Source organism: Mobula birostris, chromosome 20 (assembly GCF_030028105.1).
Source record: "Mobula birostris isolate sMobBir1 chromosome 20, sMobBir1.hap1, whole genome shotgun sequence".
Classification (NCBI taxonomy): Eukaryota; Metazoa; Chordata; class Chondrichthyes; order Myliobatiformes; family Myliobatidae; genus Mobula; species Mobula birostris.
In genome coordinates this window covers 46,700,108-46,724,880 of record NC_092389.1, presented here as the reverse complement: position 1 = coordinate 46,724,880, position 24,773 = coordinate 46,700,108, and the positions used below count along the sequence as shown (strand labels likewise).

The window sequence follows — 24,773 nt, the reverse complement described above, 5'->3', positions numbered from 1 at the left end:
CTGTCAATTTTAATGCCATGCCCTGTACCTCTGTATACTTCTATTAGAGGAAACATCTTCTCCACATCCACCCTATCTAGTCCTTTCAACATTCAGTAGGTTTCAATGAGATCCCCACGCATTCTTCTAAATTCCAGTGAGCACAGGCCCAAAGCTGCCAAACACTCCTCATATGTTAACTCCTTCATTCCCAGACTCATCCTCATGAACCTCCTCTGGACTCTCTCCAGTGACAATATGTCCTTACTGAGATAAGGGGCCCAAAACTGTTGACAACACCCCAGCTGCAGCCTGACTAGTGTCTTATAAAGCTTCAGCATTACCTCCTTGTTTTTATATTTTGTTCCCCTTGAAATAAATGCCAACATTGCGTTTGCCTTCTTTACCTCACGCTCAACCTGTGAAGTAACATTCTGGGAGTATTGCACAACAACTCCCAAGTCCCTTGGCACCTCTGATTTTTTTTTTTTTTTGCAAGTTCAAAAATTTGTTTTATTTAGCAAGCAGCCAAACCAATGACTAGAGATCAATACGCTTCACCTAGGTACCTGTTCTTCAGCTACGATTTCCTCTGTTTATGCCTCTTCTTCCTCCCTTTGAAATGTTTATACCTCTTCGGCTAATGATTTGTTGCCCTTGAGCTGCAATTCTCCCCATCTGTGAATAAAGCTGTACTCTTCACAAAGGTTTAGGTTGTGTGATGGCAGCATCAGCTGAACTAGGAGGATCCTGGCTAGTGGATGGAATATCGGCTTCGTCTGAAGGCTGGGCAGATTCTTCCTCCTGAGGTCTTTCAATTTCTAACACAACGGCTGAACTAAGCCCTTCTTGATCTGCTCCTTCTGTCACAATGGGGGTGCTGGGAACAGACCCAGATGCAAGACACAGACACTGGAGTATAAGGAACAGGACTTGACTAGAGTAGGGACGTGACACGATTCAGGCAAGGAGCAGGGACAAGAATGCAGAGTTGGGCTAGGGAAAGCGGGACTAGGACTAGGAACCATGGACTAGGCTTGGACTCCGAGCCCGAGACTGGACAAGGACCCAGAACCTGGGTCTTGCCTCGGGCTCGGACCCCGGAACCGGGCAAGGACATGACATGGCTTGAGGCTGGGGACTTGGGTCTTGAGCTTGGCTGCGGGATCCTCGAGGCTTGGGGTCCTGGGTCATCATCACCACCTCCAGATTCAACCGTGCTGGACAGATTGCTGGTGCATGTTGCAACCATAGGAACAGACTGGGAGGCATGCTCAGTTATATCTGTTTGTGGTCCCTCACTGAAAACAGTCACTGGTGCATGAACTTGCAGCGGTGTGCTCGGTACACTGCAGCCTCCAGATTCATCTTCGTGAACAGCAGCAAGATAAATTGGTGTTTCATACATTGCTAAACCTCCTTGTGAGGCCAATTGCCCCAGATCAGACTGACTTCAACCAGTTTGATTCCTATCTTCGGGTGGTCCAAACCTAAATTGAGGTACTCCTGCAACCTGGGGAGAATGAATGGCTTCTGCAAACCCATCTGATCGGTGGGGCACAACAAGTACTGGGCACCATTCTGTCATCTTCATCAACAAAATGTCAGGGGGACGTCACGTGATGACGTGGGATTGAGACCTGTAAATCCAGCTCTCCTGTAAAAAAGCAGCAAAGTACTGTTTAAACAAAGAAGAGTTAATAAATAGTTTTTAAGAACTACTTATAAACTAGTCAAGACTATTTTACGATATGCCTCGTAAACAGCAACAGAGGAAAACTGCGGTTTTGAAGTCCCCGCGAGATGGGAAGGAAAAAGGGCCTATTACAGCGATGGAACCTCGGGCTCAGGTTGGATCTCCTTCGGAGGAGACACATTTTATCTCTGGCGTTGAAGAACAGGGGGCAATGGCGGCAGCAGCCGTCCCTGGGAAGACGAAGCGGGAATTGCGCATGCGTAAAGAAGTAGGCAAAACCACAACATGACCAAAATCCGCGATCAATTTTAATAAATTGTTTGAGATTTCAAGGCAAAGAAAGGAATCTACAGGTGGCTGCCCAAGCTGCCAAGAATAGAAAAGGGCCATTGAAGGGAACAAAATTTTTTTCTACCCTGACATAAGTTATGAAGAGAAGGAAGAAGTTCAACCCAGTGATAAAAGTCCTATGCGATCATGGTTATCAATTTATACTGTGCTATCCTGCAACCTTGAAGATTTTTTTGCCTGGCGGAGAAAGAAGATTTTTTGATGATTACCGGAAAGCGGAGGAGTTTGTGCCAGAATCTTTGAATATTCACCAGACACAAGAAGAAATCTAGGGGAGTGAGATGGATTAAAGATGAAGGCTGGGACAGGGAATACACTTGGTGGATTTTTAAAGGTGGAAAAATATATAAATGTATTATTAAATATGTGATAGAGGGGAAGAAATGTAAAAGTTTGAGGAATATTAGTTGGGAATAGTGACATTAAATTTCTTTTAATATATTTATAATTTTTTTTGTTACAGGGAGCTGGAAGAAATACTGACCAATCGCTACGGGATTCATGTGTGCAATCGTGGCGACAGCCATGACCCGCAAAATGGAGGGGGTTTTTTTCACTCACAACATTAGTAGGGGGGCATTTTGTTATTTTTCTTTTTATATCATATCTATCCTTTATTTCTTTTTGCCTGGATGATGGGGGGGGGGGGGGAACACAGCAACATGGTGAAGTTTAAAGAGATTCCCCAAGAAACTATGAGAGTTGAGGTGTTAAGTAATGTTTTAGATTGGAGTAATTTGGTTAGGAATAATGACTAACTTATTGAATTTTTTGAGTTTTAAGGTTAATGGGCTTAACGGACCGGTGAAAAGAAACAGAATTTTAACACACATTAAGAAAATGAAGGTAGATATAGCCTTCTTGCAGGAAGCACACTCAACAGAAACAGAACATCAGAAATTAAAGAGAGACTGGGTGGGAAGTGTTGTTGCAGCTTCATTTAGTTCAAAAGTGAGGGGAGTAGCAATATTGATCAATAAAACGTTACCAATTAGAATACAAAATGTAATAACTGATTCTGCGGGGAGATATATGATTATACACTGCCAACTTTTTTCCAAATTATGGACCCTCATCAATATTTATGCACCAAATGAAAATGATGCAAAATTTATACAAGAAGCTTTTTTGAATTTAGCTGACGCACATGATAAAATATTAATAGGTGGAGACTAACTTTTACCTAGACCCAGTCTTAGATAGATCAACCAAGGCTGTTACAAAATCGGAAGTAGTAAAACTAACTTTATCATCGGTAAAAGATTTAAATTTGCTTGATATATGGAGAAAAATTAACCCCAAAGAAAGAGACTATTTGTTCTATTCTAACAGACATAAAACTTACTGAAGGATAGATCTTTTTCTATTATGAATGAATATTCAAGACAGAGTGAAAAATATGGAATATAAAGTGAGAATATTGTCAGATCGCTCTCCTTAGATCCCCTCCAGTTTGCCTACCAGCCCCGACTAAGAGTTGAGGATGCCATCTTCTACCTGCTGAACCGTGTCTACGCCCACCTGGACAAGCCAGCGAGCGCTGTGAGGGTCAGGTTTTTTGACTTCTCCAGTGCGTTCAACACCATCCGCCCTGCTCTGCTGGGGGAGAAGCTGACAGCGATGCAGGTGGATGCTTCCCTGGTGTCATGGATTCTTGATTACCTGACTGGCAGACCACAGTACGTGTGCTTGCAACACAGTGTGTCCGACAGAGTGATCAGCAGCACTGGGGCTCCACAGGGGACTGTCTTGTCTCCCTTTCTCTTCACCATTTACACCTCGGACTTCAACTACTGCACAGAGTCTTCTCATCTTCAGAAGTTTTCTGATTACTCTGCCATAGCTGGATGCATCAGCAAGGGAGGTGAGGCTGAGTACTGGGCTACTGTAGGAAACTTTGTCACATGGTGTCAGCAGAATTATCTGCAGCTTAATGTGAAAAAGACTACGGAGCTGGTGGTAGACCTGAGGAGAGCTAAGGTACCGGTGACCCCTGTTTCCATCCAGGGGGTCAGTGTGGACATGGTGGAGGATTAGAAATAGCTGGGGATACATATTGACAAATAAACTGGACTGGTCAAAGAACACTGTGGCTGTCTACAAGAAGGGTCAGAGCCGTCTCTATTTCCTGAGGAGACTGAGGTCCTTTAACGTCTGTCGGACGATGCTGAGGATGTTCTACAAGTCTGTGGTGGCCAGTGCTATCATGTTTGCTGTTGTGTGCTGGGGCAGCAGGCTGAGAGTAGCAGACACCAACAGAATCAACAAACTTATTCATAAGGCCAGTGATGTTGTGGGGATGGAAATGGACTCTCTGACGGTGGTGTCTGAAAAGAGGATGCTGTCTAAGTTGCATGCCATCTTGGTCAATGTCTCCCATCCACCACATAATGTACTGGGTGGGCACAAGAGTACATTCAGCCAGAGACTCATTCCTTCAAGATGCAGCACAGAGCGTCATAGGAAGTCATTCCTGCCTGTGGCCATCAAACTTTTCAACTCCTCCCTTGGAGGGTTAGACACCCTGTGCCGATAGGCTGGTCCTGGACTTATTTCATAATTTACTGGCATAATTTACAGAGTACTATTTAACTATTTATGGTTCTATTACTATTTATTATTTATGGTGCAACTGTAACAAAAACCAAGTTCCCCCTGGGATCAATAAAGTATGACTATGGCTTTATTAATGACAATAATAATGACGGAAAAGGAAGAAGCAACTTATAGATGGAGATTTAATTCAATATTATTAAAATGTCAAGATTTTTGTGATTTTATGAAAAAACAGATCCAATTTTTTTTTTGGATACAAACTGTCATTCAGTTGATGATAAATTTGTATTATGGGATGCGACGAAAGCATATTTGAGGGGTCAGATAATAAGTTATACGTCTAAAATTAAGAAGGAATATATGGTAAAATTAGATCAATTGGAAAAAGAGATTACAAAATTAGAAAAAGAATCTCAAAGACATATGATAGAAGAAAAACCAAGACAACTTGTCAATAAGAAGTTACAATATAATACACGCTTCAGGCACATCGAACAGAAAAAGAAATCATGAGAACTAAGCAAAGGTATTATGAGTTAGGTGAGAGATCACACAGAATTCTTGCTTGGCAGTTGAAAACAGAACAGGCTTCCAAAACGATAAATGCAATTAGAACAAGTGCAAATAAAATTACAAAACTATAAACCTTTAGAAATTAATGAAACCTTCAAAAGTTTCTACTCTGAATTATATCAATCGGAATCACAAAACGATGTTAATGAGATAGAAAGATCTTTATCACAAATAACTCGTCCAAAATTCAATTTGGAAGAACAGAAAGGATTAGATATGCCTTTTACCTTAAAAGAGGTTGAAGAAGCTTTAGGATCACTTCAAAGTAATAAATCTCCAGGAGAGGATGGTTTTCCGCCTGAATTTTATAAAAAGTTTAAAGATTTATTAATTTCTCCTTTTATGGAGTTAATACGTCAAGTGGAAAAAATACATAAACTCCCAGAATCTTTCTCAACAGTGATTGTAATAGTATTGCAAAAAAAGGTAGAGATCCTTTCAAACCAGCATCATATAGGCCTATTTCTTTGTTGAACACGGATTATAAAATAATAGCAAAAATTTTATCTAATTGATTATCTAAATATTTATCAAAATTAATACATATGGATCAAACAGGAGTTATTAAAATAGACAATTGGCAGATAATGTAACTCGGCTACTTAGTATAATTCATTTGGCACAAAAAAAGGCAGAAATAAGTATGGTAGTAGCCTTGGATGCAGAAAAAGCACTTGATAGATTGGAATGGGATTTTTTATTTAAAGTATTAGAAAAATATGGGTTAGGAGTACCTTTTATAAACTGGATTAAAACCTTAAACACTAATCTTAACGCTAAAGTAGTGACAAATAGTCAAATTTCAACACCATTCCAGTTAAAAAGGTCAACTAGACAATGTTGACCATTATCACCTGCTTTACTTGTATTGGCAAGAGAACCATTAGCAGAACTAATTAGAATTGATTCAGATATTAAGGGTTTTAGAGTTAATCAGGAGGAATATAAGATTAATTTATTTGCTGATGATGTTTTGATTTATTTAACAAACCCACTGCATTTGTTACGTAAACTACCTTCTGGACTGGAAGAATATGGGAAAGTATCAGAGTGTAATTGGGATAAAAGTGAAATCTTACCTCTTACTCAAGGAGATTATAGAAACATAGAAAATAGGTGCAGGAGTAGGCCATTCGGCCCTTCAAGCCTGCACCGCCATTTATTATGATCATGGCTGATCATCCAACTCAGAACCCCGCTCCAGCCTTCCCTCCATACCCCCTGACCCCCGTAGCCACAAGGGCCATATCTAACTCCCTCTTAAATATAGCCAATGAACTGGCCTCAACTGTTTCCTGTGGCAGAGAATTCCACAGATTCACCACTCTCTGTGTGAAGAAGTTTTTCCTAATCTCGGTCCTAAAAGGCTTCCCCTCTATCCTCAAACTGTGGCCCCTCGTTCTGGACTTCCCCAACATCAGGAACAATCTTCCTGCATCTAGCCTGTCCAATCCCTTTAGGATCTTATACGTTTCAATCAGATCCCCCCTCAATCTTCTAAATTCCAACGAGTACAAGCCCAGTTCATCCAGTCTTTCTTCATATGAAAGTCCTGCCATCTCAGGAATCAATCTGGTGAACCTTCTTTGTACTCTCTCTATGGCAAGGATGTCTTTCCTCAGATTAGGGGACCAAAACTGCACACAATACTCCAGGTGTGGTCTCACCAAGGCCTTGTACAACTGCAGTAGTACCTCCCTGATCCTGTACTCGAATCCTCTCGCTATAAATGCCAGCATACCATTCGCCTTTTTCACCGCCTGGTGTACCTGCATGCCCACTTTCAATGACTGGTGTATAATGACACCCAGGTCTCGTTGCACCTCCCCTTTTCCTAATCTGCCACCATTCAGATAATAATCTGTTTTCCTATTTTTGCCACCAAAGTGGATAAGTGGATAACTTCACATTTAATTCCACCATATTATGGTCACTCTTACCCAAGGGGCCTCTCACGACAAGGTTGCTAATTAACCCGTCCTCATTGCTCAAAACCCAGTCCAGAATAGCCTGCTCTCTAGTTGGTTCCTCGACATGTTGGTTCAAAAAAGTCAATGTCGATTAGCTACCCAATTTAGATGGCCGATAAATGGTATAACGTATTTAGGAATAAGACTTCATAATGATATAAAGAATTTATATAAATTGAATTATTTACCACTATTGAAAAAAATTCAAGAAGATGGATGATATTATCAATAACATTAGTGGGTAGAGTCAATGCTGCAAAAATGAATATATTTCCTAGATCATAGTATTTATTTCAAACACTACCAATACAACTGCCACAGAATTTTTTCAAGAGTTAAATAAATGTGTGAGGAAATTTCTTTGGAAAGGTAAGATGTCCAAGAAATAGTGGATGCATTAGTGATAATTTTTCAAAACTCGTTAGATTCTGGACTAGTTCCTGAGGATTAGAGGGTGGCTAATGTAACCCCACTTTTTAAAAAAAGGAGGGAGAGAGAAACCAGGGAATTATAGGCCGGTTAGCCTAACGTCGGTGGTGGGGAAACTGCTGGAGTCAGTTATCAAAGATGTGATAACATCACATTTGGAAAGCGGTGAAATCATCGGACAAAGTCAGCATGGATTTGTGCAGGGAAAATCATGTCTGACAAATCTCATAGAATTTTTTGTGGATGTAACTAGTAGAGTGGATAGGGGAGAACCAGTGGATGTGGTATATTTGGATTTTCAAAAGGCTTTTGACAAGGTCCCACACAGGAGATTAGTGTGCAAACTTAAAGCACATGGTATTGGGGGTAAGGTATTGATGTGGATGGAGAATTGGTTAGCAGACAGGAAGCAAAGAGTGGGAATAAACGGGACCTTTTCAGAATGGCAGGCGGTGACTAGTGGGGTACCGCAAGGCTCAGTGCTGGGACCCCAGTTGTTTACAATATATATTCATGACTTGGATGAGGGAATTAAATGCAGCATCTCAAGTTTGCGGATGACACGAAGCTGGGTGGCAGTGTTAGCTGTGAGGAGGATGCTAAGAGGATGCAGAGTGACTTGGATAGGTTGGGTGAGTGGGCAAATTCATGGCAGATGCAATTTAATGTGGATAAATGTGAAGTTATCCACTTTGGTAGCAAAAATAGGAAAACAGATTATTATCTGAATGGTGGCCGATTAGGAAAAGGGGAGGTGCAACGAGACCTGGGTGTCATTATACACCAGTCATTGAAAGTGGGCATGCAGGTACAGCAGGCGGTGAAAAAGGCGAATGGTATGCTGGCATTTATAGCGAGAGGATTTGAGTACAGGAGCAGGGAGGTACTATTGCAGTTGTACAAGGCCTTGGTGAGACCACACCTGGAGTATTGTGTGCAGTTTTGGTCCCCTAATCTGAGGAATGACATCCTTGCCATAGAGGGAGTACAAAGAAGGTTCACCAGATTGATTCCTGGGATGGCAGGACTTTCATATGAAGAAAGACTGGATGAACTGGGCTTGTACTCGTTGGAATTTAGAAGATTGAGGGGGGATCTGATTGAAACGTATAAAATCCTAAAGGGATTGGACAGGCTAGATGCAGGAAGATTGTTCCCGATGTTGGGGAAGTCCAGAACAAGGGGTCACAGTTTGAGGATAAAGGGGAAGCCTTTTAGGACCGAGATTAAGAAAAACTTCTTCACTCAGAGAGTGGTGAATCTGTGGAATTCTCTGCCACAGGAAGCAGTTGAGGCCAGTACATTGGCTATATTTAAGAGGGAGTTAGATATGGCCCTTGTGGCTACGGGGATCAGGGGGTATGGAGGGAAGGCTGGGGCGGGGTTTTGAGTTGGATGATCAGCCATGATCATAATAAATGGCGGTGCAGGCTCGAAGGGCCGAATGGCCTACTCCTGCACCTATTTTCTATGTTTCTATGTCAAGAATATCATTGGAAAAATTGACATGGAAATTTGAGTTAGGAGGGTTACAACTTCCAAATTTTAAGAATTATTACAAAGCAAATCAACTTAGATTTATTGCATCTTTCTTTGACGAACAAAAACCGGCATGGATTAGAATAGAATTAGATAAGATAGGAGAAAATATACCCGAAGATTTTATATAGAAATGGGAATCTAAATGGCTACGGGAAAAGAAAAAATCTCCTATATTAAAACATTTGATTGATCTATGGAATAAGATAAATGTTGATGATGAAATGAAGAAATCTTTACCAGCAAGAAGACCTTTGATCCAAAACGGACTTATTCCTTTTACAATGGATAATCAACTTTTATATAATTGGTACCAAAAAAGGCATTAGATGTATTGGAGACTGTTATGAAGGAGGTATATTGATGTCATTTGAACAATTAAAGAATAAATATAAAATATCAAATAACACGCTCTTTTGTTATCTTCAATTAACATAGAAACATAGAAAATAGGTGCAGGAGTAGGCCATTCGGCCCTTCAAGCCTGCACCGCCATTTATTATGATCATGGCTGATCATCCAACTCAGAACCCCGCCCCAGCCTTCCCTCCATAGCCCCGATCCCCGTAGCCACAAGGGCCATATCTAACTCCCTCTTAAATATAGCCAATGAACTGGCCTCAACTGTTTCCCGTGGCAGAGAATTCCACAGATTCACCACTCTCTGTGTGAAGAAGTTTTTCCTAATCTCGATCCTAAAAGGCTTCCCCTTTATCCTCAAACTGTGACCCCTCGTTCTGGACTTCCCCAACATCGGGAACAATCTTCCTGCATCTAGCCTGTCCGATCCCTTTAGGATTTTATGCGTTTCAATCAGATCTCCCCTCAATCTTTTAAATTCCAGCGAGTACAAACCCAGTTCATCCAGTCTTTCTTCATATGAAAGTCCTGCCATCCCAGGAATCAATCTGGTGAACCTTCTTTGTACTCTCTCTATGGCAAGGATGTCTTTCCTCAGATTAGGGGACCAAAACTGCACACAATACTCCTGGTGTGGTCTCACCAAGGCCTTGTACAACTGCAGTAGTACCTCCCTGCTCCTGTACTCGAATCCTCTCGCTATAAATGCCAGCAAACCATTCGCCTTTTTCACCGCCTGCTGTACCTGCATGCCCACTTTCAATGACTGGTGTATAATGACACCCAGGTCTCGTTGCACCTCCCCTTTTCCTAATCGGCCACCATTCAGATAATAATCTGTTTTCCTATTTTTGCCACCAAAGTGGATAACTTCACATTTATCCACATTAAATTGCATCTGCCATGAATTTGCCCACTCACCCAACCTATCCAAGTCACCCTGCATCCTCTTAGCATCCTCCTCACAGCTAACACTGCCACCCAGCTTCGTGTCATCCGCAAACTTGGAGATGCTGCATTTAATTCCCTCATCCAAGTCATTAATATATATTGTAAACAATTGGGGTCCCAGCACTGAGCCTTGCGGTACCCTACTAGTCACCGCCTGCCATTCTGAAAAGGTCCCGTTTATTCCCACTCTTTGCTTCCTGTCTGCTAACCAATTCTCCATCCACATCAATACCTTACCCCCAATACCATGTGCTTTAAGTTTGCACACTAATCTACTGTGTGGGACCTTGTCAAAAGCCTTTTGACAATCCAAATATACCACATCCACTGGTTCTCCCCTATCCACTCTACTAGTTACATCCACAAAAAATTCTATGAGATTCGTCAGACACGATTTTCCCTTCACAAATCCATGCTGACTTTGTCCGATGATTTCACCGCTTTCCAAATGTGATGTTATCACATCTTTGATAACTGACTCCAGCAGTTTCCCCACCACCGACGTTAGGCTAACCGGTCTATAGTTCCCCGGTTTCTCTCTCCCTCCTTTTTTAAAAAGTGGGGTTACATTAGCCACCCTCCAATCCTCAGGAACCAGTCCAGAATCTAACGAGTTTTGAAAAATTATCACTAATGCATCTACTATTTCTTGGGCTACTTCCTTAAGCACTCTGGGATGCAGACCATCTGGCCCTGGGGATTTATCTGCCTTCAATCCCTTCAATTTACCTAACACCACTTCCCTACTAACATGTATGTCGCTCAGTTCCTCCATCTCACTGGACCCTCTGTCCCCTACTATTTCTGGAAGATTATTTATGTCCTCCTTAGTGAAGACAGAACCAAAGTAATTATTCAATTGGTCTGCCATGTCCTTGCTCCCCATAATCAATTCACCTGTTTCTGTCTTTAGGGGACCTACATTTGTCTTTACCAGTCTTTTCCTTTTCACGTATCTATAAAAGCTTTTACAGTCAGTTTTATGTTCCCTGCCAGTTTTCTCTCATAATCTTTTTTCCCCTCCCTAAATAAGCCCTTTGTCCTCCTCTGCTGAACTCTGAACTTCTCCCAGTCCTCAGGTGAGCCACTTTCTCTGGTTAATTTGTATGCTTCTTCTTTGGAATTGATACTATCCCTAATTTCTCTTGTCAGCCACGGGTGCACTACCTTCCTTGATTTATTCTTTTGCCAAACTGGGATGAACAATTGTTGTAGTTCATCCATGCAACCTTTAAATGCTTGCCATTGCATATCCAGCGTCAATCCTTTAAGTGTCATTTGCCAGTCTATCTTAGCTAATTCACGTCTCATACCTTCAAAGTTACCCCTCTTTAAGTTCAGAACCTTTGTTTCTGAATTAACGATGTCACTCTCCATCTTAATGAAGAATTCCACCATATTATGGTCACTCTTACCCAAGGGGCCTCTCACGACAAAATTGCGAATTAACCCTTCCTCATTGCTCAAAACCCAGTCCAGAATAACCTGCTCTCTAGTTGGTTCCTCGACATGTTGGTTCAAAAAACCATCCCGCATACATTCCAAGAAATCCTCTTCCTCAGCACCTTTACCAATTTGGTTCACCCAATCTACATGTAGATTGAAGTCACCCATTATAACTGCTGTTCCTTTATTGCACACATTTCTAATTTCCTGTTTCATACCATCTCCGACCTCACTACTACTGTTAGGTGGCCTGTACACAACTCCCACCAGCGTCTTCTGCCCCTTAGGGTTACGCAGCTCTACCCATATCGATTCCACATCTTCCCGGCTTATGTCCTTCCTTTCTATTGCGTTAATCTCTTCTTTAACCAGCAACGCCACCCCACCTCTCCTTCCTTCATGTCTATCCCTCCTGAATATTGAATATCCTTGAACGTTGAGCTCCCATCCTTGGTCACCCTGGAGCCATGTCTCTGTGATCCCAACTATATCATAATCATTAATAGCAATCTGCACTTTCAATTCATCCACCTTATTACGAATGCTCCTTGCATTGACACACAAAGCCTTCAGGCGCTCTTTTACAACTCTCTTAGACCTTATACAATTATGTTGAAAAGTGGCCCTTTTTAATGCTTGCCCTGGATTTGTCGGCCTGCCACTTTTACTTTTCTCCTTAGTACTTTTTGCTTCTACCCTCACTTTACACCCCTCTGTCTCTCTGCACTTGTTCCCATCCCCCTGTTGTGAACTAACTTCCTCACGCCTTGCCTCTTTAATTTGATTCCCACCCCCCAACCATTCTAGTTTAAAGTCACCTCAGTAGCCCTCGCTAATCTCCCTGCCAGGATATTGGTCCCCCTAGGAGTCAAGTGTAACCCGTCCTTTTTGTACAGGTCACGCCTGTGCCAAAAGAGATCCCAATGATCCAAAAACTTGAATCCCTGCCCCCTGCTCCAATCCCTCAGCCACGCATTTATCCGCCACCTCATCGCATTCCTACTCTCACTGTCGCGTGGCACAGGCAGTAATCCCGAGATTACTACCTTTGCAGTCCTTTTTCTCAACTCCCTTCCTAGCTCCCTATATTCTCCTTTCAGGACCTCATCCCTTTTCCTACCTATGTCATTGGTACCTATATGTACCACGACCTCTGGCTCCTCACCCTCCCACTTCAGGATATCTTGGACACGATCAGAAGTATCCCGGACCCTGGCACCAGGGAGGCAAACTACCATCCGGGTCTCTGGACTGCATCCACAGAATCGCCTATCTGACCCCCTTACTATCGAGTCCCCTATCACAACTGCCCTCCTCTTCATTGCCCTACCCTTCTGAGCTACAGGGCCAGACTCTGTGCCGGAGGCACGGCCACTGTCGCTTCCCCCGGGTAAGCTGTCCCCACCAACAGTACTCAAACAGGAGTACCTATTGTTAAGGGGCACAGCCACCGGTGTACTCCCTATTACCTGACTCTTCCCCTTCCCCCTCCTAACCGTGACCCACTTGTCTGCCTCCCGTGGCCCCGGCGTGACCACCTGCCTGCAACTCCTCTCTATCAACTCCTCACTCTCCCTGACCAGACGAAGGTCATCCAGCTGCAGCTCCAGTTCCGTAACGCGGTCCCTTAGGAGCTGCATCTCGATGCACTTGGTGCAGATGTAGACGTCCGGGAGGCTTGGAGACTCCAGAGTCTCCCACATCCGACACCGAGAACAGCAAACTGCCCTCACACTCATACTGCCCCTCTCCTCAAATAACAACAGAAAATGAATGCCAAACCTTCCTCGCCTCGCCCGTTTCCGCCTAAGCCCGTTGTGCCGAAGCCCTTAAGTCTTCACTCTGCTCCCTGCTCACTCCGCCGCCTGCAAACTACGCTGCCCGCTCTATGAGGCTCTGTTCCTTTTAAATCTGCCGCGCTGCACAGCCCGACGTCACACGCCTGCGCAGTCCCGCCTCTCACAACGCCGTTGGAGAAAAAAAAAATAATGAAAATTTCAAAAATGTCTTTCTCGGCACTCCCACTCAGACTCTCAGACTCCTTCTTCGAATCAAACCCGAAGCAGGATTTCTGCCCTTTTAAATCTGCCGCGCTGCACTGCCCGACGTCTCTTAATTAAGGGCTTATTTAAGAGACCAACTGGGTCAAATAATGTTTTTGCCGAAACCTAATGAAATTGAAATTTTAATTCAAAAAGGAAAAATTTAAAAAATTATTTCTTTTATGTATAATCTGATTCAAAAACAGACACTTAAACAAGGAATTCACAAGTCAAGACAAAAGTGGGAAATGGATTTGAGTATTAATATTGATGAAACAAATTGGTCAAGACTGTCTTGACAGTATGACAAATACAATAAATGTTCGACTCAGATTAGTAGAATATAATTTTTTACACCAATTATATATTATACGGCAAAGAATAAATAGATTAACTTCAAACTTACCTGATCAATGTTCTCGGTGTAATCAAGAAATTGGTACTTTTTTTACATTCTACTTGGTCCTGTTCCAATATTCAACCTTTTTGGATAAATTTAAGAGATTTATTGGAACAAATTACTGGAACTCAACTTCCACATGACCCGATATTATTTTTATTAGGTGACATTGAAGGGATAAAATTGAAACTTAAATAGAATAAATACCAGAAAGAATTTATAAAAATTGCACTGGCAGTAGCCAAGAAGGCTATAGCAGTTACTTGGAAATCGGATTCGTATTTAAGTATGGATCGTTGGAATAATGATATTTTTAGCTGTATTCCACTTGAAAAAATTACTTATAATTTAAGAGATAAATATGATACATTTTTGAATATTTGGCGTCTTTTTTTTTTACGAAAGATAGGTTGGCATATCTAGGTGCTCCAATGATAAAGATGTTGGGCCTTTGGGGAAAGTAACAAATAAATATATTAAATTTATTTTGAATCCCATGGAGCATGTGGAGACCTTTCAATATCCAGTCAGTCTTTCTTTCTTTCTTTTTTTTTCTTTTTCTTTTCTTTCTTTTAGGTAGGGGTATATATCGGGGGGGAAGGGTTAAGGGAGGGGGAGAGCGTAGATATTATTATTTCATGTAATCATGTTTGAAAACTCAATAAAAATTATATATAAAAAATGTTGCTGCACACCTCCAATGCCTGGAGTAAGCTGAATTCCCCCTCGACTTGATGAAGGTCGCCTCGCTGGTGGAAATCTCTGCGCAGGTGGTCCCAGTTCTGGGGCTGGAGGTTGTATTGTAAGTCTTGGTGGAAGAGGATGTGCTGGTCTCCTTGGTGAGCATCAAGCTCGTGAAGCTGGTCTTTCAGCAACTGCCTGTTGCTGTCTTGGAGTTTCTGGTGTGCAGGATTCCGTGGTGGTGACACAACCTTCACCTCCAGAATTATCCTCTGAAACTTGAGAACTTTCTTTTTTAGCTTGTTCATCTGTACTAGGATCTGTCCCATCAGCAGCCTCAACATTGCCATCATCATAATTATCTTCTCCCTCAGGACTACCCTCATTACTATCTACACCATCACCATCCTCAATACCAGTATCATCATCATTGTCCTCTTCATTGTCTGGATCTTCATTACTCTCAATAATAATGTATTCAGTTGGTGTTTGAGAACTTCGTGAATACTGAGTACTTAGCTGATGTTCTAATGGTTGAGGGTCTAAATCCAAAGGGTGAGATGCCTCTTCATTATCTTCCATTAGTTGACAGGTGGGTATTCTTCAATAACCACCTGGGTGATAGAGTCCTGTGAATCCGGGTTCTCAGATTGGATCTGCATTTCGTCGTCTGCATCTGTGTTTTCTTCCATCTCCTGTACATGCTCTTCTGATCGCTGGGTGAGTTTCAATTTCTTTGACTGATGTTCTGAAGACTCATCCTGACCATGAGCTGTATTATCAGCACTGGTCTCTTCGTCATCTTCACGTTGACGTTTAGGCATAGGAGTGGAGCCTGAAACTGTTCAAATACAGCAGTGGAAGTGGATGGTCGTTCCATTGGGGAGTTCTGCACAACATCATAAGGTATGAGATGTGAATTAGCTAAGATAGACTGGCAAATGACACTTAAAGGGTTGACGGTGGATATGCAATGGCAAGCATTTAAAGATCGCATGAATGAACTACAACAATTGTTCATCCCAGTTTGGCAAAAGAATAAATCAAGGAAGGTAGTTCACCCGTGGCTGACAAGGGAAATTAGGGATAGTATCAATTCCAAAGAAGAAGCATACAAATTAGCCAGAAAAAGTGGCTCACCTGAGGACTGGGAGAAGTTCAGAGCTCAGCAGAGGAGGACAAAGGGCTTAATTAGGAAGGGGAAAAAAGATTATGAGAGAAAACTGGCAGGGAACATAAAAACGGACTGTAAAAGCTTTTATAGATATGTGAAAAGAAAAAGATTGGTTAAGACAAATGTAGGTCCCCTACAGACAGAAACAGGTGAATTGATTTTGGGGAGCAAGGACATGGCAGACCAATTGAATAATTACTTTGGTTCTGTCTTCACTAAGGAGGACATAAATAATCTTCCAGAAATAGTAGGGGACAGAGGGTCCAGTGAGATGGAGGAACTGAGCGAAATACATGTTAGTAGGGAAGTGGTGTTAGGTAAATTGAAGGGATTAAAGGCAGATAAATCCCCAGGGCCAGATGGTCTGCATCCCAGAGTGCTTAAGGAAGTAGCCCAAGAAATAGTAGATGCATTAGTGATAATTTTTCAAAACTCTTTAGATTCCTGACTAGTTCCTGAGGATTGGAGGGTGGCTAATGTAACCCCACTTTTTAAAAAAAGAGGGAGAGAGAAACCGGGGAATTATAGACCGGTTAGCCTAACATCGGTGGTGGGGAAAATGCTAGTCAGTTATCAAAGATGTGATAACAGCACATTTGGAAAGCGGTGAAATCATCGGACAAAGTCAGCATGGATTTGTGAAAGGAAAATCATGTCTGACGAATCTCATAGAATTTTTTGAGGATGTAACTAGTAGAGTGGATAGGGGAGAACCAGTGGATGTGGTATATTTGGATTTTCAGAAGGCTTTTGACAAGGTCCCACACAGGACATTAGTGTGCAAACTTAAAGCACATGGTATTGGGGGTAAGGTATTGATGGGGATAGAGAATTGGTTGGCAGACAGGAAGCAAAGAGTGGGAATAAACGGGACCTTTTCAGAATGGCAGGCAGTGACTAGTGGGGTACTGTAAGGCTCAGTGCTGGGACCCCAGTTGTTTACAAAAAAATTAATGACTTGGATGAGGGGATTAAATGCAGCATCTCCAAGTTTGCGGATGACACGAAGCTGGGTGGCGGTGTTGGCTGTGAGGAGGATGCTAAGAGGATGCAGGGTTACTTGGATAGGTTGGGTGAGTGGGCAAATTCATGGCAGATGCAATTTAATGTGGATAAATGTGAAGTTATCCACTTTGGTGGCAAAAACAGGAAAACAGATTATTATCCGAATGGTGGCCGATTAGGAAAAGGGGAGGTGCAACGAGACCTGGGTGTCATTATACGCCAGTCATTGAAAGTGGGCAGGCAGGTACAGCAGGCGGTGAAAAAGGCGAATGGTATGCTGGCATTTATAGCGAGAGGATTCGAGTACAGGAGCAGGGAGATACTACTGCAGTTGTACAAGGCCTTGGTGAGACCACACCTGGAGTATTGTGTGCAGTTTTGGTCCCCTAATCTGAGGAAAGACATCCTTGCCATAGAGGGAGTACAAAGAAAGTTCACCAGATTGATTCCTGGGATGGCAGGACTTTCATATGATGAAAGACTGGATGAACTAGGCTTATACTCATTGGAATTTAGAAGATTGAGGGGGGATCTGATTGAAACATATAAAATCCTAAAGGAATTGGACAGGCTTGATGCAGGAAGATTGTTCCCGATGTTGGGGAAGTCCAGGACGAGGTGTCACAGTTTGAGCAGAAAGGGGAAGCCTTTTAGGACCGAGATGAGGAAAAACTTCTTCACACAGCGAGTGGTGAACCTGTGGAATTCTCAGCCACAGAAAACAGTTGAGGCCAGTTCATTGGCTATATTTAAGAGGGAGTTAGATATGGCCCTTGTGGCTAAAGGGATCAGCGGGTATGGAGAGACGGCTGGTACAGAGTTCTGAGTTGGGTGATCAGCCATGATCAATACTGAATGGTGGTGCAGGCTCGAAGGGCTGAATGGCCTACTCCTGCACCTATTTTCTCTGTTTCTATGTATCAGAAGGGTAGGGAAAGGAAGAGGAGGGCAGTAGTAATAGGGGACTCGATAGTAAGGGGGTCAGAAAGGCAATTCTGTGGATGCAGTCCGGAGACCCGGATGGTAATTTGCCTCCCTGGTGCCAGGGTCCAGGATATTTCTGATCGCGTCCAAGATATTCTGAAGTGGGAGGGAGAGGAGCCAGAGATCGTGGTACATATAGGTACCAATGATATAGGTAGGAAAAGGGGAGAGGTCCTGAAAGGAGAATATAGGGAGTTAGGAAGGGAGTTGAGAAAAAGGTCCACAAAGATAGTAATCTCGGGATTACTGCCTGTGCCATGCGACAGTGAGAGTAGGAATGCAATGAGGTGGAGGATAAATGCGTGGCTGAGGGATTGGAGCAGGGGGCAGGGATTCAAGTTTTTGGATCATTGGGACCTCTTTTGGCGCAGGTGTGACCTGTACAAAAAGGACGGGTTACACTTGAATCCTAGGGGGACCAATATCCTGGCGGGGAGATTTGCGAGGGCTACTGAGGTGACTTCAAACTAGAATGGTTGGGGGGTGGGAATCAAATTAAAGAGACTAGGAGAGAGGAGGTTAGTTCACAACGGGAGGATGGGAACAAGTGCAGAGAGACAGAGGGGTGTAAAATGAGGGTAGAAGCAAAAAGTAGTAAGGTGAAAAGTAAAAGTGGCAGGCCAGCAAATCCAGGGCAAAAATCAAAAAGGGCCACTTTTCAACATAATTGTATAAGGGCTAAGAGTGTTGTAAAAGCGAGCCTGAAGGCTTTATGTGTCAATGCAAGGAGCATTCGTAAAAGGTGGATGAATTAAAAGTGCAGATTGTTATTAATGAATATGATATACTTGGGATTCCCTTTTCCTACCTATGTCATTGGTATCTTCACCCTCCCACTTCAGGATATCTTGGACGCGATCAGAAATATCCCGGACCCTGGCACCTTCCAGGTCGGAGGAGGCACGGCAGGTGAAGGAGCGAGTGCGGGGATTGGCTGAGAAGGAGCGGCTGATTTAAAATTATCAGCTAATATAAGCAAGTCTCGCTCTAGGGGAGCAGCTTTGTCGAGGGAGGTGCCTTGCGAGAAAAGTGCGAGTCTTTGGCTCAGGAGTCTTCGGCGAGGAGGCTGAGAGTGGAGACAACGCCACAGTTGGAGAGGGTGAGAAGTGGAGAAGAGATGACCGCTAGGCTGATTCAGTGGGCTGTGTGCATGATGTGGGAGGTCAGGGACACTGACGGCGCCTCTGGATCCTACACCTGCGGAAAATGTGTCCAGATTCAGCTTCTGAAGGACCGTGTTGCAGCACTGGAGAGGCAACTGGATGATGTTAGGTTAATCCGGGAGAACGAGAGTTTTCTGGACAGGACCTACAGTGAGGTCGTTACACCCAGGATACAGGAAGGGAGAAGGAGGACGACGATGAACAAGGAAAGGATGCTTGAAGTACAGGAGACCCCGGGGGATGTGTGTCTCGTAAACAGGTTCTCCCTCTTGGAAGCTGTCGGGACAGAAGACAGTGCCAGTCTGAGAGGCGGACGGATCTGCGAGTCAACAATTGGCGCTGAGGCAAAGTCGAGGAGACCGGCGTCAGACAGAGCCGTGGTCGTAGGGGACTCCATAGTGAGAGGTACAGAAAGGGGTTTCTATGGCAACAGGCGAGATTTAAGGATGGTGTGTTGCCTCCCTGGTGCTGGGATCCAGGATGTCACGGACCGATTGCAGGGAATCCTCAAGAATGAAGGTGAACATCCGGAAGTGGTGGTGTATGTCAGCACAAATGATGTGGGGAAGAAGAGGAAAGACGTTCTACAGCGCGACTTCAGAGAACTCGGAAGAAGGCTGAAAAGCAGGACTTCCAGGGTGGTTATCTCCGGTTTGCTTCCAGATCCCTGTGCTGGAGTGGTCAAGGACAGGGAGATAATGGATCTGAATGTGTGGCTGAGGAACTGGTGCAGGAAGCAAGGATTTACATTCTTGGACCACTGGGGTATGTTTCGGGGTAAGGATGAATTGTACAAAGGTGACGGGTTGCACCTTAATAAGCGGGGCACCAGCATTCTGGCAGGCAGCTTTGCCTCTGCAACACGGGTGTGTTTAAACTAAGTAGTGCGGGGAGGGGACAATCTGGAAACATAAGGATGGAGATAAAGGGAAAGTGAGAATAAGAAAAGTTAAGAAAGACAGCAGAATCAACAGAGCAGAAAGATCAAGAAGGGATAGTACAGTATGGCCAAGTGAAATAGGAATTGATATGGGAGGTGAGGGGAGTAATGAATTAAAAGTATTGTATATGAATGCACGGAGTATAAGAAATAAAGTGGATGAGCTTGAGGCTCAGTTGGAAATTGGTAATTATGATGTTGTGGGAATAACAGAGACATGGCTGCAAGTGGACAGGGCCTGGGAAATGAATATTTAAGAGTATACATCCTATCGAAAGGACAGACTGATGGGCAGAGGGGGTGGGGTGGTTCTTTTGGTGAGGAATGATATTCAGTCCCTTGCGAGGGGGGACATAGAATCAGGAGACATAGAGTCAGTATGGATAGAACTGAGAAATTCTAAGGGTAGAAAGACCCTAATGGGAGTTATCTAGTCTGGATGTAGGGTGCAAGTTGAATCAAGAGTTAAAATTGGCATGTCGCAAAGGTAATGCTACAGTTGTTATGGGGGACTTCAACATGCAGGTAGACTGGAGGAATCAGGTTGGTACTGGACCCCAAGAAAGGGAGTTTGTGGAGTCCCTCCGAGATGGATTCTTAGAACAGCTTGTACTGGAGCCTACCAGGGAGAACACAATTCTAGATTTAGTGTTGTGCAATGAACCGGATTTGATCAGGGACCTCGAGGTAAAGGAGCCATTAGGAGGTAGTGACCATAATATGATAAGTTTTAATCTACAATTTGAGAGGGAGAAGGGAAACTTGGAAGGGTCAGTATTGCAGTTGAACAAAGAGAACTATGGTGCTATGAGGGAGGAGCTGGCCAAAGTTCAATGGAACAATACCCTAGCAGGGATGACAGTGGAACAGCAATGGCAAGTGTTTCTGGGAATAATGTGGAAGGAGCAGGATCAGTTCATTCCAAAGAGGAAGAAAGATCCTAAGGGAAGTAAGGGGAGGCCGTGGCTGACAAGGGAAGTAATGGACAGTATAAAAATAAAAGAGAAGAAGTATAACATAGCAAAGACGAGTGGGAAGCCGGAGGATTGGGAAACTTTTAAAGAGCAACAGAAGATAACTAAAAAGGGAATACGTGGAGAAAAAATAAGGTACAAAGGTAAACTAGCCAAGAATATGAAGGAGGATAGTAAAAGCTTCTTTAGGTATGTGAAAAGGAAAAAAATAGTTAAGACCAAAATTGGGCCCTTGAAGACGGAAGCCGGTGAATTTATTATGGGGAACAAGGAAATGGCAGACGAGTTGAACAGGTACTTTGGATCTGTCTTCACTAGGGAAGACACAAACAATCTCCCAGATGGAATAGTGGCCAAAGGACCTAGGGTAATGGATGAATTGAAGGAAATTTATATTAGGCAGGAAATGGTGTTGGATAGGCTGTTGGGTCTGAAGGCTGATAAGTCCCCGGGACCTGATGCTCTGCATCCCGGGGTACTTAGGGAGGTGGCCTTAGAAATCGTGGACGCATTGGTAATCATTTTCCAATGTTCTATAGATTCAGGATCAGTTCCTGTGGATTGGAGGGTGGCTAATGTTGTCCCTCTCTTCAAGAAGGGAGGAAGAGAGAAAACAGGGAATTATAGACCGGTCAGCCTGACGTCGGTGGTGGGAAAGATGCTGGAGTCAATTATAAAAGATGAAATTACAACACATCTGGAGAGTAGTAACAGGATTGGTCTGAGTCAGCATGGATTTACGAAGGGAAATCGCGCTTGACTAATCTTCCGGAATTTTTTGAGGATGTAAGTATGAAAATGGACAAGGGAGAGCCAGTGGATGTTGTGTATCTAGACTTTCTGTAAGCCTTTGATAAGGTCCCACATAGGAGATTAGTGGGCAAAATTAGGGCACATGATATTGGGGGCAGAGTACTGACATGGATTGAAAATTGGCTGGCTGACAGAAAACAAAGAGTAGCGATTAACGGGTCCCTTTCGGAATGGCAGGCGGTGACCAGTGGGGTACCGCAGGGTTCAGTGCTGGGACCGCAGCTGTTTACAATATATATTAATGATTTAGATGAGGGAATTAAAAGTAACATTAGCAAATTTGCTGATGATACAAAGGTGGGTGGCAGTGTGAAATGGGAGGAGGATGTTTTGAGAATGCAGGGTGACTTGGACAGGCTGGGTGAGTGGGCAGATGCATGGTAGATGCAGTTTAATGTGGATAAATGTGAGGTTATCCACTTTGGTGATAAGAACGGGAAGGCAGATTATTATCCACATGGAGTCAAGTTAGGAAAAGGGGAAGCACGAGATCTAGGTGTTCTTGTACATCAGTCACTGAAAACAAGCATGCAAGTACAGCAGGCAGTGAAGAAAGCTAATGGCATGCTGGCCTTCATAACAAGGGGAATTGAGTATAAGAGCAAAGAGGTCCTTCTGCAGCTGTACAGGGCCCTGGTGAGACCACACCTGGAGTACTGTGTGCAGTTTTGGTCTCCAAATTTGAGGAAGGACATTCTTGCTATTGAGGGAGTGCAGCGTAGGTTCACAAGGTTAATTCCCGGGATGGCGGGACTGTCATATGTTGAAAGATTGGAGCGACTGGGCTTGTATACTCTGGAATTTGGAAGGCTGAGCGGGGATCTTATTGAAACATATAAGATTATTAAGGGATTGGACACGCTGGAGGCAGGAAGCATGTTCCCGCTGATGGGCCAGTCTAGAACCAGAGGACACAGTTTAAGAATTAGGGGTAGGCCATTTAGAACGGAGTTGAGGAAAAACTTTTTCACCCAGAGAGTGGTGGATATATGGAATGTTCTGCCCCAAAAGGCTGTGGAGGCCAAGTCTCTGGACGCTTTCAAAATAGAGATGGATAGAGCTCTTAAAGATAGTGGAATGAAAGGTTATGGGGATAAGGCAGGAACTGGATATTGATAGTGGATGATCAGCCATGATCACAGTGAATGGCGGTGCTGGCTCAAAGGGCCGAATGGCCTACTCCTGCACCTATTGTCTATTGACATCCAGTTCATCTGTACGTGTGAACTTCCCACTGTAGAGGTCATTTACAGAGACAGGTGTGTAATTCATGTTAACACAAATGAATTGAATTAAACTGACTTTATTTCTTACATCCTTCACATACATGAGGAGTAAAATCAATACATTACGTCTCCATCTAAATGTGCAACGTGCAATAATAATTTATAATCATTTATAATAAATAGAACAGTCAATGTAATATAGAGTATACTCAAATCAGCGTGAGTTCATCAGTCTGATAGCCTGGTGGAAGAAGCTGTCCGGGAACCTGTTGTTCCTGGCTTTGATACTGCAGTACCTCTTCCTGGATGGTAGCAGCTGGAATAGATTGTGGTTGGGATGGCTTGGATCCCCAGTGATCCCCAATATTTCCATTTTATATTGTTGTGCATACTATTTATTATAAATTAGTATAGTTTGCACATGGCACATTCAGACAGAGACATAACGTAAAGGATTTTACTCCTCAAGTATGTGAAGGATGTAAGAAATAAAGTCAATTCAATCCTTTATAATTGTTGAATGTTATGATATGTTGAGTCCTGACAAACACACCACAGCAAGTTCCTAGTACAGGTAAAGGTAATATTTAAGCCCTGATCCTTTATTTTCCCTCTCAACCCCGTTCTCCAGCTTTCTCCCCATAACCTCTGAAGCTCTGACCCAACAAGACGGCACCAACCCCGCTTCGGACACACCCGAGGTCTCGGCCTCCTCCACCATCTTGTGGCGACGGCGCATTCCCCAGACTCGGCGCCCTCTGGCCGAGGAGGGCCCTCCTCAGGCAGCACTGCAGGACATCAGCGAGCCCTTCGGCCCATCTAGTCCATGGTGGAAATCTTTTCCTTCATCTCTGCTCCAAGGGTCGACCGTCTATTCTGAGGCTAAATTTAAGAACTCGACTTGGATGAGGAGCGGACCGACCCACAAACTCCTCCCCAGCCGCCCACAACACTACCGGCGACGGACGGACCCCACCCGCCCAACACCGGATTGCCCGCCATTGATTTGGTCGTTACCTCTTCTGCCTCATCATCTCGGCCCGGGCTTTACGGGAATGGCGAAGAACGACGGTGCCGGTTTGGGAAGCGTCTCCCGGCCTCTCGCAGCCGTCTTCCCCGCAGCCGGCAGTCACAGCCCCCGAACTCCCTTTCGGAAGACCCTCCTTTGAGGAGCCTCGGGACAGGCGGTTCAGGGAGCGTTTCATTCTGAAGAGGGATCAGCGAGAGAGAGATCTCCCCGTCAGACCCGAGTTCTCCAATCGGTCTCTCCCCCTCTGGAGAAAAGAGAGAGAGACGGAGAGTGAGAGGGAGAGGGGGAGAGGGGGAGACAGATGGGGGGGAGGGAGGGGGAGGGGGAGGGGGGAGAGGGAGAGGGAGAGGGAGGAGGGGGGAGGGGGGAGGGGGGAGAGGGGAGAGAGGGCAGAGAGGGGAGAGAGGGGAGAGGGGGGGAGAGGGGGGGAGAGGGGGGAGAGGGGGGAGAGGGGGGAGAGGGGGAGGGGGGGAGAGGGGGGGAGAGGGGGG

The 24,773-nt window shown here is 44.0% G+C and overlaps 1 long non-coding RNA gene across 1 annotated transcript; it reads right to left on the bottom strand.

Annotated features, from left to right (window-relative positions):
• Nucleotides 1-1,382: 1,382 nt before the first annotated feature.
• On the bottom strand, nucleotides 1,383-15,125 carry LOC140212684 (uncharacterized). The gene is made up of 4 exons (XR_011889769.1): nucleotides 14,988-15,125; nucleotides 14,299-14,374; nucleotides 5,383-5,453; nucleotides 1,383-1,636 (listed from the first exon to the last, which is right to left on the bottom strand). It is a non-coding gene; the product is annotated as an uncharacterized lncRNA (long non-coding RNA).
• Nucleotides 15,126-24,773: the final 9,648 nt, after the last annotated feature.